The sequence below is a fragment of the Rhipicephalus microplus genome, chromosome 4 (genome assembly GCF_043290135.1).
Source record: "Rhipicephalus microplus isolate Deutch F79 chromosome 4, USDA_Rmic, whole genome shotgun sequence".
Classification (NCBI taxonomy): Eukaryota; Metazoa; Arthropoda; class Arachnida; order Ixodida; family Ixodidae; genus Rhipicephalus; species Rhipicephalus microplus.
This window is the reverse complement of record NC_134703.1, coordinates 196,245,439-196,263,582: the sequence shown is the minus strand read 5'-3', so window position 1 is coordinate 196,263,582 and position 18,144 is coordinate 196,245,439. Positions and strand designations below refer to the sequence as shown.

At 47.9% G+C, this 18,144-nt stretch overlaps 1 protein-coding gene across 1 annotated transcript in view; it reads left to right on the top strand.

Annotated features, from left to right (window-relative positions):
• Positions 1-732: 732 nt before the first annotated feature.
• LOC119172550 (putative defense protein 1) overlaps positions 733-18,144 on the top strand; it is a 114,569-nt gene continuing 97,157 nt past the window's right edge. Inside the window, exon 1 of the mRNA XM_037423707.2 lies at positions 733-875. The gene's annotated coding sequence lies outside the window, so the exon portion shown is untranslated. The remainder of the gene's footprint in view (positions 876-18,144) is intronic.

Below are 18,144 nucleotides of genomic sequence, written 5' to 3'. Positions count from 1 at the left end.
TTTCTTGCCCTACTGCTTTTCACTTTTTGCGCTATTCCGGAGATTTTTTTTTCCTCGTGTGTCTTGTGAGTAGTCATTCTGAATTGAAAGTAGAAGCAAGAAAAAATATAAAGAGTAAAAGAAAAACCAGTAGAAAATACAAATATTATAAATAAAGTAAAAAAACGAACCAAGATGGCTGGCAAAGAGAACAAAGAGAAAGAGGGCAGAAGGAAGGAGGAAACAGAAGTATACAAGCAAAGTTGCCCTAGAGGTGCCGCCTGGTTTGGTCCCACTGGCGCAATGTTGCCTAATTTTTTTTGCTTTTTAAAGTTGGCCTATACATCAGCCGAGTATGCCCCTAAAACTGCAGTTGCACGAAGAAAAAACAAGATTGCGCCTTCCATCTGTGAACTCTGCGATCGAAGGCGGATACACTCCAAAAAATATAATGCAGATTTAGGTCGGCATGCAGGAAGCAACGCTGATGCTATCGCCAGCAGCCATGAGAAGTAATCTCTTACCTTTGCGTGACAAATACGTGAGCTGATGATTCCAGAGAAATTACAAAGATAAAGAATAGCTGGCCCAGCATAGGGGTGTCGTCTCTTTGTCTCAATTATTGCAGTATACAGTAAGGCACAAGTGATCTTCATTTGCCGAGGAATCGCCTGCACTCTGCATAGATAAGACGCCCGAGCATGATCATGGGTCTGATTAGCAGGCAGAAGTGGTATGATCTGCATGAATTAATCTGTCGATAGGTATTTTAGGACCAAGTGATACATCGAAGGGCGCCAATATATGCGTAAGGTATTGGAGCGTAAACCTCACTGAAATCATCAGGAACTGTGCGTCCTGTGTGCACCTATACTGCTACAACCATCTTCAAAGCGGTGAGTGTAATGAGGCGTAATCGTACCGCAGATGCTATTGAGCACAGTTTCAAGCATTTACCAATACATTTCAAGGTTACGCAGCAATAAATATGACCTTATTCAACAGCATTTTGAGTCACGCTCGTTGCAAATGACTAGTAGTTTCACAGGAATTTCAAATGATTGTATGTAGCGGTTATATTTCGTGGGCGACGCATATATATATATATATATATATATATATATAGAAAGTGGAGGATGAGCGCTTCACTTGTGCAAAAGATTGCGTTGCCGTGAAAACAAGGATAGGCCTCGCTGTCGGGCTCTTCTTTTAAGTCCTCGCTGGCTCTCGCCATCCTTTCAGCCCTCCTGACTAGCCCCTGTTTATCCCCAAGTGCAGGGATGGACAGCAGGAGAATCTTTTACTTTTCCTACTTTTTAGCAGAGTACTGGCCTTCACCAGAGAAAACATAATGAAGGCCGATGCTGAAACATACGAAAAATACAAAGTGTTTGCTCCGTCCGTCCCTCATTTCATAGGAATGACTGATGATGTTTGATATGTAGGGCTTAACGTCATAAAACCATAATATGATAATGAGAGACGCCTAGTGGAGGGCTCCAAAAATTTAGACCACATGGGAATCTGTTATATGCACCCGAATCTAAGCACAAGGGATTTCAGATTGTCGCCTCCACCGAAAATGCAGGTCGATCCCGCGACCCATTTTATAGTAATGTCCCACTGGATACACGAACACCTTCTATATATATATATATATATATATATATATATATATATATATATATATATATATATATATATATATATATATATATATATATATATATATATATATATATATATATATATATATATATATATATATATATTAGTGGACAGCTAGCGCGATAATTATTGGGCGTGACTCTTGGTCTCAGTTTGATTTCTTACAATATATACATATATATATAGATATATTGTCATAACCAAGAAAGACGCTGGCGCTTCGGCTCGTGGGCAGCTAAGGGAAAGTAGAGGAAGATGAAGACAGAATAAGAACAGAGCAAGAAAGCTCCGCTACACTTGATGACAAGGTGCACTCCCACAGTCACACTCCCACGATCCCGATCACATCGGCAGACAGGTGCTCGAAGACGGGAACAGCTGCGAGAAATTCGTTCCCAACGTCAGTTTGTAGCTGCATGTCTAATGCGCCGACAGGTAATACACTGCCGCTGAGGCCACAGAGGGGGGCCTTGGTCTAAGGCTGGAGGTCGACTGGTGCGTAACGTCGAAGCAGTGCCATGAGTTGCGTTCCAGTATCTACCAGAGTCGTCAGCTCCCCATTGCCGTCGACGCAGATGCGAACTGATGGAAGCAGCCACGTTTAGTATACTCCATTTCTTTATGCGTTGCTTGTGTGGCGCTGTCATAATTATGTGCACAATGCCTGCAAGGTTGCATTCAGACCGCAGGGACGTGCCGTTTTGCAGTATCCAGCACGACTGCCGCCTTTCGCGTGAAAGTCTCAAAGCTATTTTGTGCTGTATATATAGGCAGCATGGCCGCGTGCGTCGAGTTGCAGATCCCATCGACGATGTACTGTCTGATTGCTGGAGATGCCCAGGCAATATCACTTGCACTTAGGAGGCGTAGTTGGTCGTATAGATAGGTGGTTGCGTCTTCCTTTGGACATTGCTGGCACGCTCGCATCTCCATGAAGCGAGTGTCAAAGACGCCCGAAAGCGGTGAAAACATGGCCGTCAGGGCAGTGCTCCAAGTAGACCACGAGGCAAACGTGCTTCCCTGAAAGCAATGTCAGGCTTGGGCAGCTCCTCGAAGACGACATTCAGCGATCGCTTTCTTGGTGGGCTCCGGCAAGAATACTTGAGCGCAACAAAGTCGACTGTGCGGATCCACGTGGTGCTTTTTATGCGCAGCAGAGTCGACTGCGTCGATCTAGGTGGCGGGGTCGTTCTCACAACCATGGAACTCCAGGATATTCATCTGATGGTTTTCAGTAAGATCGGTGCACCAAATACCGGAAGTAGAACAGCTTTCTGTCTTGTTGAGCTGCAAGACAGAAAGCAACAATATCGGCATTGGAGTACTGCCATGGAGCCGCCGTGGAGGCCTTGACGCCATCCTCGAGCTGCGGGAATACTCGTCCGGTTTGAAAGGCCGTGAATGTAGGTTGGGTGATGTGTAGCGAGGCGTCATTGTAACGACTGAGACGATACCCGTATTCTGGGCAGGCTGTTCAGCTCTGTGCCGGTCAGCAGCCCACAACTCAGTTCTCTCCTTCAGCTTCGGTGATCACATAATATATACATATATATATATATATATATATATATATATATATATATATATATATATATATATATATATATATATATATATATATATATATATATATATATATATATATATATATATGTATGTATATATTGAGCGTCATTACTCGTTCCATCTTTTCATCTGTACATACTCATCATCACCACTCCAGTTTAGGTTGTGGGGCACATACTCGAGACAATAAAGAAGAGTCTTGAGGGTACTGGACGCCATCTTACAAGTGGTGGAGGTGCTGGGTATGTACAGATGAAAAGATGGAACGAGTAATGATATATATATATATATATATATATATATATATATATATATATATATATATATATATATATATATATATATATATATTATTATAAATATATATATATATATAAATATAAATATATATTTATATATATATATATATATATATATATATACACGCCTCGTCGTTTCTTCAGAGTGGGCACGGGCGCACGAGTGCCTGTGTTCACTTTGAAGAAACGACAAAACCTACAACAGCTGTTGCTTCAAACAAATGTTCCAGCTCTCACTACAGCACCTCAGTTAGCGCCGTTCACCCCATGACGCCACCCGTGCGTAAGGCTGCTGCTTCGAAGCCCAAGGTTCACTTTGAGATGGTGTGAAATTTTTACCTAGCCCGTCAGGGATACCGAAGCTAGTAGCGAATGATTTTGGTTCGGCAGCAAGAAGTTGCTATATGGTGTGCTCTTTTCGCTGCTCAGTCTTAAGGTATTGGTATCGGGAAACGGTTGGTCCAGTGATGCAATGTAGGTGTCGAAGTTGCGTCAGGTACTGCTGCTAGAAGCGGCAGACAGAAAAGACAATGTGCATCAGCCTGACTTACACGAACTTTATAGAAAAGCCATAAAGTTACATTTCTGCAGACGAAGTGCCCCACGCGCAAGTCGACCCGATGAGTCACGCAGATTGACCAACTGGCCGAGAGGATGATGACGTGTCACGATGGCGAAGGATCTCCCGTATAGGTGGGACCGGAAGTGCTGCATTGCAAATACTACTGCAAGGTATTCTTGCTTTATGGCGGTGTAGTTATGCTGAGGCTTGCTTAGAGAGCGGCTTGCAGATACTAAGACGTGTTTTTTTTATATCTGAGCGTTAACCGTCTCTAATATCTACGTCAATACCGCTAGCGTCTGTGTGAAGATCTGTGGGAACCAGAGAATTGTGTGAGAGAATAGGATGGGACGTGAAAACAAACCTCCACTTAAGCAAAGCGAACGCATATTCTTGGGTACAGTCATACCGAAAGCTTTTTCGAAGCAGGCACATGCAGGGGCGCACAATATTATCAAACCAACAAATGTATCGACGGAAGCATGAGCATAAGCCCGAAAAGCTGCTCAGTTTTTCTACTGAGTGAGGCTGTTTAACGCCTCGACTGTGGCCGTGCTCGCAGGATCTGGTCGTATGCATTCTTTGCCCACTAAGCCTCCAGGGACGAACGTTCGACAGTGCATAAAACGACATTTCTTTGAGTTGAGCACCAAGCGTGCTTTTCTTAGGCAACTGAGCCTGATGTTAAGGCATGTGTTGTGCTCACAGGTGTGTCTAAAATCACTATATCGTCCAAATAACAAATGCAATCTTTTCACTTAAAACCACGCACAATGTATGCCATGAGGCACTCAAAAGTTGTAGGTGCCTAGCACAGCTCAAAGGGCATCATATGAATTCATGAGGTCCATCTTGTGTAACAAACACCATTTTCTTTTCGTCGTCGTAATGCATTGGAATCGGTCAGTAACCTGATTTTAAATCAACAGACAAAAAGTAGGAGGCAGGAGAGAGGCAGACTAAGGATCACAATCCACTGTAGTAGGTATGCGTCCTTTAAGATAATGGCGTGCAGACGACGGTAGTCAACGTGTATTCGCCATGTCTCATCACTCTTGATTACAATTACTGGATTGACCCGTGGACGACTTCATTCTTAAATTACATTTTTCTCGAGCATCTCGCAATCCTGTTCATTGATCACTGCGAGTTCCTAAGCAGATACACGCCATGTTTTTTGTCGGAGAGGTCTGTGGGAGATCTATCTATGTGGTGTTTTTTACGAGAAGCAAGGATTGAGGGTAGAGCCTGCAGTTGTGCGAACTTGAAACTACTGGCGTGTTTGCGCAGAATATTTGCCAAGTCACTACGCTTATCGGTGCGGAGTGACTTGCCCATTATAGCCATCATAGAGGTATCGCTGGCGTGCAAACTTTCAAAACAGGTCATCTATTCTTGGGAATTGCTGCTCTCTGTTAGAATGGCTACTGAGAATACTGCATGATCATGAATCAAAATACGGCAACATTTAGACCTGTCTGCGGTACCGTCGGCTCATCGTTGCAGTTCCTTGCAGTTCCTCGCACATAATGCAGTAATTCTTTGCACAACTGACAGCAATTAGCAGGGTATGAAACAGTCTTCATGAAGGAACTGAGCTCAACTGACTCCATATTAGCTTGAAATGTTTTCTCGGTGGCAGTGGAACAGGCGACAGATACAAACTTGGCAGACAATGGTGGCAGAGTTATGTCCACGAAAACAGGAAGGGCGCTTTTCTGACAGGGTTGGTTTTCGATAAGCAAAATTGGAACATCCGCATATACTGGATGTTCCAATGATAACACGCACGGCGAAGTTATCATGTTCCAATGATAACTTCGCCATCAAATTCTCGCACACCAAACTTAAAGCCACAGAGCAGGCACCGCGAAACCTTTCACTCCGTGAAACTCCACGATATGGATGTGCATGCTCCCAACTAAACATTACGTTTTGTCAAAAAAGATACTTGCACAAGGACTCATCGCAGACATGGTTGCACCTGTGTAGACTAAGGCTATTGTAGACACACCACCAATAAAAACATACACCTTACTTTAAATTCGCAAGTTGAAGGAGATATTTCTGTGGAAATTGACGGCTATTCAACATCCTCACCTGAAACGACCGCGATGACTAGTTTTCTAGAAGAGTCGAGGGTTGGCGGCACCAAGGAGACTGTGATCGCTTGACGCAAGGGGCAGGCGATGTTGTAATGAACATAACGGTCAGAGGCTGGAGATTGGTTTCGTAGCGGTCGGGGATATGCTTCCAAGCAATTCTGGTGCTCTTGGAAAGCCCGATTAGTTGTACCTTGGTGATCCGTCGTACCTCGTCGGCTAGCTTTGGCTGCCGTACTTAGCAATCTGGCTACAATCGACGCCCCAGTTTCAACAGACTGGTAGGGCAAGGTCAACGAACCAATGCTGAGGGCACTCAGCAGCAAGGTGCTGTCGACGACCTTGAAAACCGAAAATTCCCGCCTCTGAGTGGTGGGCCAGGGACGTAGACGTTGGCCATATCCCTCGTCGGATGAGAATTATTTCAACGTGGCCACTGAAGTCTAGTTTCGCTTTTTTCGGTCACACATAACGATGGTGCCACAAGACGTAAAGATGCCGTTAAGAAGGGTGGACAGTCAGGCGGCTGATCGATGGTATTGTCGACCCATTCATTTTGTCGCTATTCTTCGCGCACCATTGCCTCAACATTAGGGGCGAATTGACGGGCTTGCGTCGACGCTAGCGTCCGTTGTCACCTTTGCTCGCCTGCCGAATTGCGCTGATATATGACGGGTCTTCAAGTTCTTAACGTGCGGCAGTGATGCTAGATGTCGAAGACAGATGTGAGGTAATCCATATCAATCAGGAAATTGTTGATGTATTCTGCTATACCCTTAAGGAGGTGACCGATTTTGTCTTTTTCAGACATCTGCGGGTTTATAATCTTACAAAGTTCAGAACTTCCTCTGTATAAGTGGTGCACGTATCTCCCGAAGGCTGGGTGCTTCTAGCCAGTGTGCGCTCAGTGCTTGCTTTCAATTGGTGCCAATGAATCAGTTTTTCAGTTCTTGATTAAGACTTTCACAGCATAACCAAGGTGAGCATGATGATGAGGGCGGAGAAGCGTTCATCTGGCCATCCGCATTTGTGTTCATCCGTTCGTTCTTGCTTCCGTCCATCCTTGCGTCTTTTCATCCCTGTGTCCGTTCGTCTGTCTGTGCATCCGCCCGTCAGTGCATCCACCTGTCCGTGTGGCCGTCCCTGTGTCCATGCGTCCCTCTATCCATGTGTCCCTCTATTCATACGCCCGTCCGTCCGTCTGTGCATCCGTCCATCCGCCTGTGCGTCCGTCCATCCGCCTGTGCGTCCGTTCATCCGTGCATTAGTCTTTCCGTTCGTCCATCAGTGCGTCTGTCTATTTGTGCGTCTTTCTAATCAACTCTCGAAGTACCGCCATCTCGCATCTTTTCATCACTTTTTATCATATAAAAGTACCGCCATCCAGCCGACGTTTAAAGAACTAAATGAGGTGGCATGGCCAGACAAGAGGAGCAGCACGCGCGCACTCTCTTATGGCTTGCTCTTCTATATCAGAAAAACTACCATGGTGAATATTGAAAAACACGATGGGAGTAGTGGAAATATTTGTGGGTACAGTGGAAATTATAATGATTATGGTGGATATGCCGGGACATACTGGGTGGCATGGTGTACAGAAGATGGGTAAAGTGGAAACGATGGTGAGAAGTAGCTGCTGGATAGTGGAAAATCATGGGAGGTTCTGCCCATCATTGCGATAATGCTGCGAAGCAGTAATCAGGTGGTGGGTGGTGCTTATTATGGCGGGCCACATGATGTGCCAAGCTGAAAAGCTCGGCCCAACATTTCAATAATGGGGAGAAGCAGTAAGCAGAAGATGGGTGAGCTTATAATGGCGGCCAATATATGTATATATATAAAGCAAGCTGGGATCTGTACACTACTTGTTCTACCACCATGATTTCCACCAAAGGATAGGCCTACCGACCGAGCCCGTAGAATTGTGTTTTCTGCGCTTCTGCGCTTCAGAAAACACGGTTTCCACGAGTAGAAATGACAACACAACACAGCCATGGCATCTATCGACCTAAATAGACATTTTTTTATAGTGTACGGTGTCCGCGCGAGAAGCAACAAGCATCAATGCGACGTGATTTCCGACTTTAAGAGAACGTACATACTTCACCCCTCAGCGACAGCCACTGGTTACACTCGCCGGCCCTTCTCTGGCTCTTATGCGAGAAAACAGAATTGGCGATTCATATGTTTGCTGAACCAATATGATCGCATAATGTTTCCGGCACACTGCATTCATTTTGGCCAAGACGTTATGTAGTTTTTGCTAACAATCAATAGAACTACAACAGTACGCAGGCACGACGTCTGCACTCTACGTTGCGCGAAAAGCATCCCAATAATAAATCAATAGGTGGGCGTATCTATAGAGATGCGTCATAAATCCTGAGCAGATGTCGCCTTTTGGAACGAATGAGAAACGGATATTAAACTTGGCAGGCCCCGCTTCAGGTCAGTGGCACTGCAATGGGCACGAAAATGGCCCCAAACATCGCAAGCACCTTTATGACTTCACTTGAAATCCCATTCATTGAGGGACGCACCTTGAAACCCTTCTACTACAGAAGATACTTAGACGATATTTTTATGATATGGAACCATGATGAGGGAAGTCTTTTCCGCTTCATAGAGGATTTTAACAAATGCCACCCGTCAGGAAAATTCACGCACAAAATTTCCAAAACTAGCATTAACTTTTTGGACGTCACTGTCACGGTCGAAAATGACCGCTTGTCAACAAACCTTTACAAAAAGCCTACAGACCGTCAAATGTACCTACATTTCAAAAGCAGCCACCCAAAGCATTGCAAAACGGGTATTCCATATTCTCAGGCCTACCGGTACCAAAGAATATGCACCGATATGCGAGAATTTGACAGACACGCGGAACACCTAAAGCGTTCCTTATTGAAACGAAATTATCCGGAAGACATTATTGACGATGCCATACTACGTGCTCGCAACGTGAACAGGAATGATATAATTAAGGAACCAAACAGAGTATCTAAAACAACTTCCCAAACGAACCTTGTACTAACTTACTCCTCATCAGCACCACGAATCAACAACATACTTTCCCACCATTTCAACATATTCAGGCAAAGCAAACGACTAACCTCTATTTTTGCGAAGCCACCTCACGTGGTGTACCGCCGGGATAGAAATCTGAAGGACATTCTTGTCAGAGCAAAAACAAACACCCCCCAAATTCAATCAGGGTGCCATCCCTGCGGAAAAGCTCGATGCAAGGTATGCCCACAGATGGTCACAACACGTGAATCCAAAGCGAACTTCTCGGATTTCAAATTCTGCATAACTGAAAGCCTTAATTGTGACTCCAGTAACGTAATATACATGCTACATTGCAACACCTGCGGACAAGAATATATCGGCCAAACAGACACGCCATTTCAGCTGTGGTTCAATAATAAACGGTACCACGCCACTTCACTGCCGAAGCTACCTTTATCTAGACATCTGCGCCTGCCAAAACACAGTTTTGAAAATATCAGCGTAACTCTTTTGCAGTCCGGTTTCTCAGACAGACGCGAGCGCGAACAGCGTGAGGCATATTTTATTTTCAAATTTTGTACAATAGTAGCCGGCATCAACATGGACCCCGGAAAACTCAACTGCCTCCGAGAAGTAAGCCAGGAAAAAATTGGTGACAAAGATTGATTGCTGGAGACCATGCTTTTTTCTGACTGACTCGTACGTGTACCCTGTCCTTTCTTGTTTTTTTTTCCACATGCATATACAAAGTGTTTACGTTCGCCTACCATTGAAGGGAACCTTTGTTCGCCTACCATTGAAGGGAAACGGACGAACATTAAAGGTAAATAGCTGACCGACCCATTAACGAGAAACCCTTCCTTTACGCAAGCCGCCCGCCGCCCGCCGACCGACCCATTACGGGGAAACCACTTTCTTTACGCACGCCGTCATGGACCCTCCCGGCACCGCGGCGACAATCTTGGGTGGCCCGACCCACGTCAAGAACTGAACAGCACGTGATACGAACCGTATGTGGATGTAGACGGACAGTTGGTTTCGTTCTCAGTGTTGACAGTGGTTCTTCCTCTGTTTTGCTTTCTTTCTTTTCTTTCTTTTTTTCGTCTTTTTTCTCCCCCCTTTTTTTTTCCTTTTTCAAGTTTCCTCTCACTCTCGCAAACATCTTTCAAGGCGAGAGGGACGCGGCAGCAACGAAGTTTGAAAGCTCATGTCAGTATAACTCATCCCCTGATGAAGGGAGGACCCCTCCCGAAACTGTTGGTAAATAAATATTGAAACGAAGATGCGCGAGCCTACGGGACGCGGAAGAAGAAGAAGAGTAGTGGAGCTGCGCCTGGACTGTGTGGTTGCGCCTGGACTGTGTGGTTGGGTGGAAGCGTTCTTGGCCTGTCCCAGAAGTACGCTGCTATTTCACAACGTCTTTTCACCTCATCTGTAAATAAACACAGTCACTCGCAACAGTTTGGTGGAAGGTGCCGGGTACATCGATCTGGACGACCCAGTTCTACCGATTTTGCGACGGAGCAGACGCTTGGCAGGCTTGCCACCACAGCTACCAGACATGGAGGACGCGGGAGCAGGCCATAACAACCTCGTTGCTGATGAGCAACACGCTCACCCGCCAGGACAAGATCGCTGCGGCATGCCGGAACGTCAGCCGAGGACCTTTTCGGGGCAGCCGGATGACGATGTTGACGACTGGCTCAAGCACTACCAAAGAGTGAGTCGCAGCAACCGCTGGAGCACTGCTAAGCAGCTCGAGAACGTGGTGTTTTTTCTCGTTGGCACCGCGTCTCTTTGGTTCGACAACCATGAGAGTGCATTGACCACATGGGACATTTTCGTGGACGAGCTGAAGAGATGTTTCGGTGACTCAACAGCTCAGGTTAAGCAGGCGGAGCAAACGCTTTCACGCAGAGCTCAGTTACCTGGCGAAACATGCACCACCTACATCGAGGCCGTCTTGAAGCTTTGCGGAATCGTGTGTGCGACCATGTGTGACGAAGATAAGGTAGGTCATCTCCTCAAGGGAATCGCGGAAGACGTGTACAATTTCCTTATCACTAAGGAAGACTTACACACACCTTCTGACCTAAGGAGACACTGCCGAGCGTTTGAAACCCTAAAGAGGAGGAGAGTCCTACCAAAATTTGGACGTCTTGACAACGTGCCCACAATTGCAAGTGTCAACCTTCCATCGCAGGACGAGATCTCTTCTCTTATAAGACGAGTGTTCAAGGAAGAACTTGCTCAACTGCAAGCTGTGGACACCGCTAGTGTCTGCCATCAGTGTGCATTCGACCAACGGCCCCGTGAACCACTGGTACCTCGGATGCGACAGAGCTACTTTGAGCCTCGCCCGAATTACACCGATCGGTTCGAACGGAGGAGTGAACGACCACTTGGAAACCAGGAACGCAGGCAAGCTGCGTCACAGCGATTCACTCCTCGACCACCATCGCCCGGCTTTTATCAACCGACGAGGTTTACTTCACCGGGGACGACCAGACGCGACACCCGTACTTGCTACAACTGCGGGCTACCTGGACACATCGCTAGGTACTGCTACCGTCGCCAGCAGCGAGCTCCACGTTTCAACGTGTACACGCCCTATGTACCTGCTGGCGAATCTCGACCATTTCAGGGCTCTTTCCAACAGCAACACGCAGCACGTGCTGACTCGCCTTGCTCCGACCGCAGCGTTACCCCACCACCAGCACGCCAAAAGCGATCCCCGTCTCCGCGTCGCCGCTCGGGGACGCCACCACCACTGGGAAACTAACTGGTGCGACCAATGGGGGCGAGGCCGCAAAATCATCTTCCGCAAGACCCCCTTGTGTTGTAATGGTTGAAAACAAAGTGAGTGTTTTTGTAGACAATGTGAGTACTGTTGCACTAGTTGATACCGGTGCTGCCGTTTCCATAATGAGCATGTCTTTTAAAAATCGCCTAGGGACGAAAGTAATGTTTGCTTGGAATCGGAGTGCTACGTTCCGCGGCGTAGGGGGAGAAACGTTGAGCCCGGTTGGAGTTTGTTCTGTTTTACTTTCTATAGGAAATCAAACGTTTCGAGCGGAACTAACGGTGCTTGCACGAGCGACCCATGACGTCATTCTTGGTATAGATTTTTTGCGGGAATGTGGTGCAACTCTACATTGTGGTAGTGGTGGGATTATTTTTCGTCCCGTGTTGCCGCCTCCATTGACAAAAGATACCATTGATGACTGCTTGGAAGTGTTTTCCGTGTCTGAAGACGTCTGCTTGGCCCCACATACCGCAATGTTTGTGCGTGTAAACTCTTCGCGTTCTTGTGCGGGTTCTTACTATGGTTTAGCCGAGCCGAACTTCAGTAACGCCCTTAAGAAAAACGTTATCGTGCCTCGTTGCCTCGTGCTCATCGTCGATGGTTGTGCCGATTTGTGGACTGTGAACGTTTCCGCGCAGCCCATATATCTGCCTGCAGGACTTAAATTGGCAAGCTTTCAAGAGCAAAGTACTCTTACCATACGGTCACTCCAACTGTCGGTGGATGTAAAGAAACCCCCCGCCAACTCGTACCGCGACTATTCTGCCAGCATTGACCGTATGATTAACAAGTCACTTCCATCAACTGAACGGTCGCTGCTGCAGGAGGTGATCACACGCTACGCCTCAGTCTTTGACTTTGCCCAAGACGAGACGTCTACCGTTACGCCACCGTCTTCACGTACGCAACACCGCATCTATACAGGCCAAGCACCACCAATACGCCAGAAGCCCTATCGTGTCTCGCCTTCCGAAAGGAAAGTCATCGCTGAGCAAGTTGAAGACATGCTAAAGAAGGGCGTCATACAAGAATCGTGTAGTCCATGGGCAGCTCCTGTCATTCTAGTGAGGAAAAAGGATAATTCATGGAGATTCTGCGTAGACTATCGTCGCCTAAATGCCATCACAAAAAAAGACGTCTACCCTTTGCCACGTATAGATGACGCCGTGGACTGCCTGCATTCTGCCTCCTATTTTTCTTCTGTGGACTTGCGTTCTGGGTATTGGCAAATTCCTATGCATCCCTCAGATAAAGAGAAGACGGCCTTCGTAACACCAGATGGTCTCTTTGAGTTCAACGTTATGCCTTTTGGTTTGTGCAATGCTCCAGCGACATTCGAGAGATTTATGGATACAGTACTCCATGGACTAAAATGGGAAATTTGCATGTGCTATTTAGATGACGTGATTATCTACGGCAAGACTTTTCAAGAGCATAACCAGCGCTTGTCGCTTGTGTTTGAATGCTTACGCGAAGCTGGCCTTGTTTTAAACTCAAAGAAGTGTCGTTTTGGAGAACGTCAAGCCCTCGTATTAGGCTTTCTCGTGGATAAAGAAGGCGTGCGACCAGACCCACAGAAGACCGCAGTGGTTCGCAACTTTGAACTACCACGAACAGTGAAGGACCTGCGAAGTTTTCTGGGTCTGTGCTCATATTTCCGCCGATTTATTAAGAACTTCGCACAACTTGCCTCCCCACTGACGTCCCTTCTTCATAAAGACACACCGTACTTGTGGGATGATAAATGTGAGGCTGCATTTCAACAGCTGAAGTTTAATTTGACTTCAGGACCCATCCTAAAGCATTTTGATCCTGATGCTTTGACTGAACTTCATACTGATGCTAGTGGGCTAGGTGTTGGTGCTGTGCTGGTCCAACTCTGCAACAGTCGCCAGCACGTCGTAGCATATGCCAGTCGGACACTGACCAGAGCAGAGACGAACTACACCGTCACCGAGCTCGAGTGCTTAGCAGTCGTCTTCGCCATTCAGAAGTTCCGACCGTATCTACATGGCCGCGAGTTCACAATAGTGACCGATCACCACTCACTATGCTGGCTTGTGGGACTTCGTGACCCGTCTGGCCGGCTGGCTCGTTGGGCGTTGCGCCTCCAAGAGTACAGCTTTTCTGTTACCTATAAGAGCGGACGATATCACACAGATGCCGACTGCTTATCCCGCCTTCCTTCAGTGCACACCAATGCTGACGACAATGACATTGATGACTATTTAGTTTCTGTCTCGTCCGACTTCCCAGATACCAGCAGCTTCAAACGTGAGCAGCAGCGCGACCCTACTCTGAAACCTTTGCTCGAAGCTACACATAACTCCGTCGACAAGCGCTTTAAAATTTCAAATGGCTTGCTGTATAAAAGAAACTATTCAGCCGATGGCCTCCCGTTGCTTCTAGTGGTGCCGGAAAGCCTGGGCCAGGTCGTCCTTCGTTCTGCGCACGATGACATAACATCTGGTCATCTCGGTTTCACACGTACGCTGCATCGACTACGTGAGAGGTTCTACTGGCCAAAAATGTGGAAGACCACAAAACAGTACGTCACCAGCTGCGCTATATGTCAGCGCCACAAGCCATCCACCACTGCCCCGGCGGGTTATTTGCAGCCCATCCCTCCACCGACATCCCCTTTTGAAAAAGTCGGCATTGACTTGCTCGGACCCCTTCCTAAGACTCCATCGGGCCACCGATACGTTATAGTGTGCGTGGATTATTTAACGCGTTATACGGAAACGGTCGCACTGACATCGGCCACAGCAGCCGCTGTTTCTTCTTTTCTGTTGCAACGGGTCATACTGCGTCATGGTGCTCCACGGGTTGTCATCAGTGACCGTGGACGACAATTTATGGCCGATGTGGTTGAAGAAATTTTGCGCCTCTGTGACTCCTCTTATCGCCACTCCACCCCTTACCATCCGCAAACTAACGGTCTCACTGAGAGAACAAATCGAACTCTCACGAATATGTTATCGATGTACGTTGATGCTGACCACAGGAACTGGGACGCCGTCTTACCGTTTGTTACTTACGCGTATAACACCGCCAAGCATGAAGTTACTGGACATTCACCCTTCTTTCTGCTTTACGCACGAAATCCACAAAGTTTTCTGGACACTCTATTACCTTTCTCGCATCAGGAAGATCTGTCCATTGTTCAGACGTTGTGTCGCGCTGAAGAAGCACGTCAACTAGCGCGCCTTCGAACATTGTCTTCGCAAGAACACAGCAAGAGTCGCTACGATGCCAAGCATATCCCCGTAGAGTTTTCTCCTGGTGACTACGTGTGGCTGTGGACTCCTGTTCGTAGAAAAGGATTGTACCGGAAGTTTCTAGCGAACTATTCCGGCCCATTCGTGATAGTCACTCGTCTCAGTGACGTGAATTACGTTGTCGCCCGAGTCACAGCCAATAACCGGCGTTCGCGCACTACGCAAGTTGTTCACGTAGCCCGCCTCAAACAGTACCATCATAGGCCTATTTAACTCGCTCGGCGAGCTTCGTCTGCCGCCGGGGGAAATGAAACGAAGATGCGCGAGCCTACGGGACGCGGAAGAAGAAAAAGAGTAGTGGAGCTGCGCCTGGACTGTGTGGTTGCGCCTGGACTGTGTGGTTGGGTGGAAGCGTTCTTGGCCTGTCCCAGAAGTACGCTGCTATTTCACAACGTCTTTTCACCTCATCTGTAAATAAACAGTCACTCGCAACAATATATTTATCCTTGTTGACAACGCTGCCGTCGTGCCATATCCTATATATATATATTAAAAGAAAAACGGCGCACAAAAAGACGGAGACAAAGAAGAGAACCACACACAGCGCTGCACTCACAACTGAAAGTTTAATCCGAGCAACAAGAATTTAAAAAGTAATAGCCGCGCATGACAAGTGAGGTACAACGAGATTAAGTGATACGCTCATCAATAAACGTGAACTCTTTCTTGTGCAATGTAACCGAGGTCTGGCTTACGCAAGCATCACGTGACTTGTTAATGGTTGTTGTTGGTGACTCGTTGTGGTTCTCTTCTTTGTCTCCGTCTTTTTGTGCGCCGCTTTTCTTTAATGTGAATATACACCAACTCGCCCAACTTTCTATTCTGTTATCCTATATATATATATATATATATGTATATATATATATATGTAGTGTCATGACCAAGTAAGACGCTGGTACTTCGCCGCGCGGGTAGCTAGAGCAAAGAAGAGAAGGACGAAGACAAAATAAGAACAGCTGGCCTAGGATCGGGTGTTGTCCCTTTTCTCTCCGTTACAATGGCGCAGTCGACGGAGAAGAAGGCTTACGTCCCGCCTTCGTCATCAAGGACAGCTGCGATAAGCGCTGCTTGAGGACGGCGTCAAGGCCTCCTTGGCAGCTGTTCACCTGCCGCCACTGCCACCACCGTTCGGCGACAGCGTCAAGGCCTCCTCAGCGGCTGCAGTACCCGTTACTGGTATCATTTCACAAGGAACGCCGTCCACGCGTCCTTGGCTATGGATTCTGCCGTCAGCGAGAGCCGACAAGTGAACCCTCTGCGAGAAGCCACCGGTACGTGTCTTCGTGATTCGTCGGCAGTGCGGGCTTCTCCATCGAGGCACGCCATTCACGCTTCCTTGGCAATGGGGTCCCACCCGCCGCTTCAGCTACCCATCAAACCACGAGTGGACGGCGTCCAGGTCTCCCCTGTGGTTCAAGGCCATGGCCTGATTGAAACCCTGCCACCGTTTCACGGCAGGGATTCGCACCGGCTCCTGTCCCTTAGGAATGCCGCTCACGTTTACCATGGCCTACATTCGCGTTGCGGTACTCTTTCAACAAACGAGACGCCACGGAACGCCGTCCAGGCTTCCCTGCTCGTCGACCTCACCTGGGTGAGTGCCGCAATTGCATCTTACTCAACGACCACGACCACTGACTCTTCAGGCTTAGCGCCCGATAGCACCGCGGACCTGCAGCGTACCATCGCGCTACTCCGCGTCGAGACTAACGAACTGACAGCGTTGATCGTCGAGCGAGCTCCTACAATGTTGCCAGCATTGTGTGACATTAACGCAGGGTTGGATGCAGCTGCCTCGTACGACCTTAAGGCAAGTACAGCGGACCAACACAGGCAGCTTCGGTCTTCTCTCATCGAGCTCTTACACCAGCTCGACTGCTTCACGTCGGTGATCTCTGCGTTGCCACCTGCCACCCCACAATGACCAGCCGTCTGTGAACTACCGGCATTCCACGTGGTCCGGAGCGACGCCGACAGCTGGGTGGCAACCGTCAACGCGCTAGCAATGCGTGCGGCCTGAACAGAGAATCAGAAATGGTATGTGGCCTAAGACCGTCTTCGGGAAGGTGCAGCGGCGTGGCACTGGTATGAAGGCTTCAAGCAGCAGTCCTGGGTGGAGTGAAGCTCCAAGCTCATAGCTGCCTTCGGCTGGGCACTCTCCAATCTCCCTTGCACCACCCAGTTCAACCTGACGACCACCGCGGATAGCAAGGAGACCATCTTGGACCAGTGTGTACCACATCAGCAGCCATTGGCCGAGCGTGTGAGCTACATCGATGCGTTCAAGGCAGAGAGAGCCAGCATCTGCCTTTCTGGCAACGTGATGTACGATCTTGCCGACGACGACAAGCACGCCATTCTGACTCCCAACGTACAACATGAACGTCGCGCAGACCCCCATGAGTTCGTCACCATGAAAATCGCCTCTCATTGTTCAGGCCATGACCAGCTCGGTCAAAACAAGAGCGATAACAGCAAGGAAGCTGCGGGCAGCGTTGCATCATGATTGTGTCCAGTGGCCGGTGAGCACTCACACTCACCCTCTGTTGCGCAAGCATTTTTCGGCTCGGCATTCAAATGCGCATAAAAACCATACCACCCCACTCAGACGACATAAATGTCTACTCGGCAAGCAACGACTGCTCCAACACACCCACTGTCGCCCACCAAATCTCTACACAATGTTACAGCGTCGTGAAGACAGACCACCGAGGTACAACTAGTTTCGTACCCCCGAGTCTTCATCGACCAATGTGCGAGCGAATGCCAATGCCCAACGTCAACAACGACACTGTGGCCAACCAAGGCAACAAATACAGTCTCAGCGTGCCAAGTCACAGCCTAGACGGGTCCGGCCCAGGCGAGGAAGTTA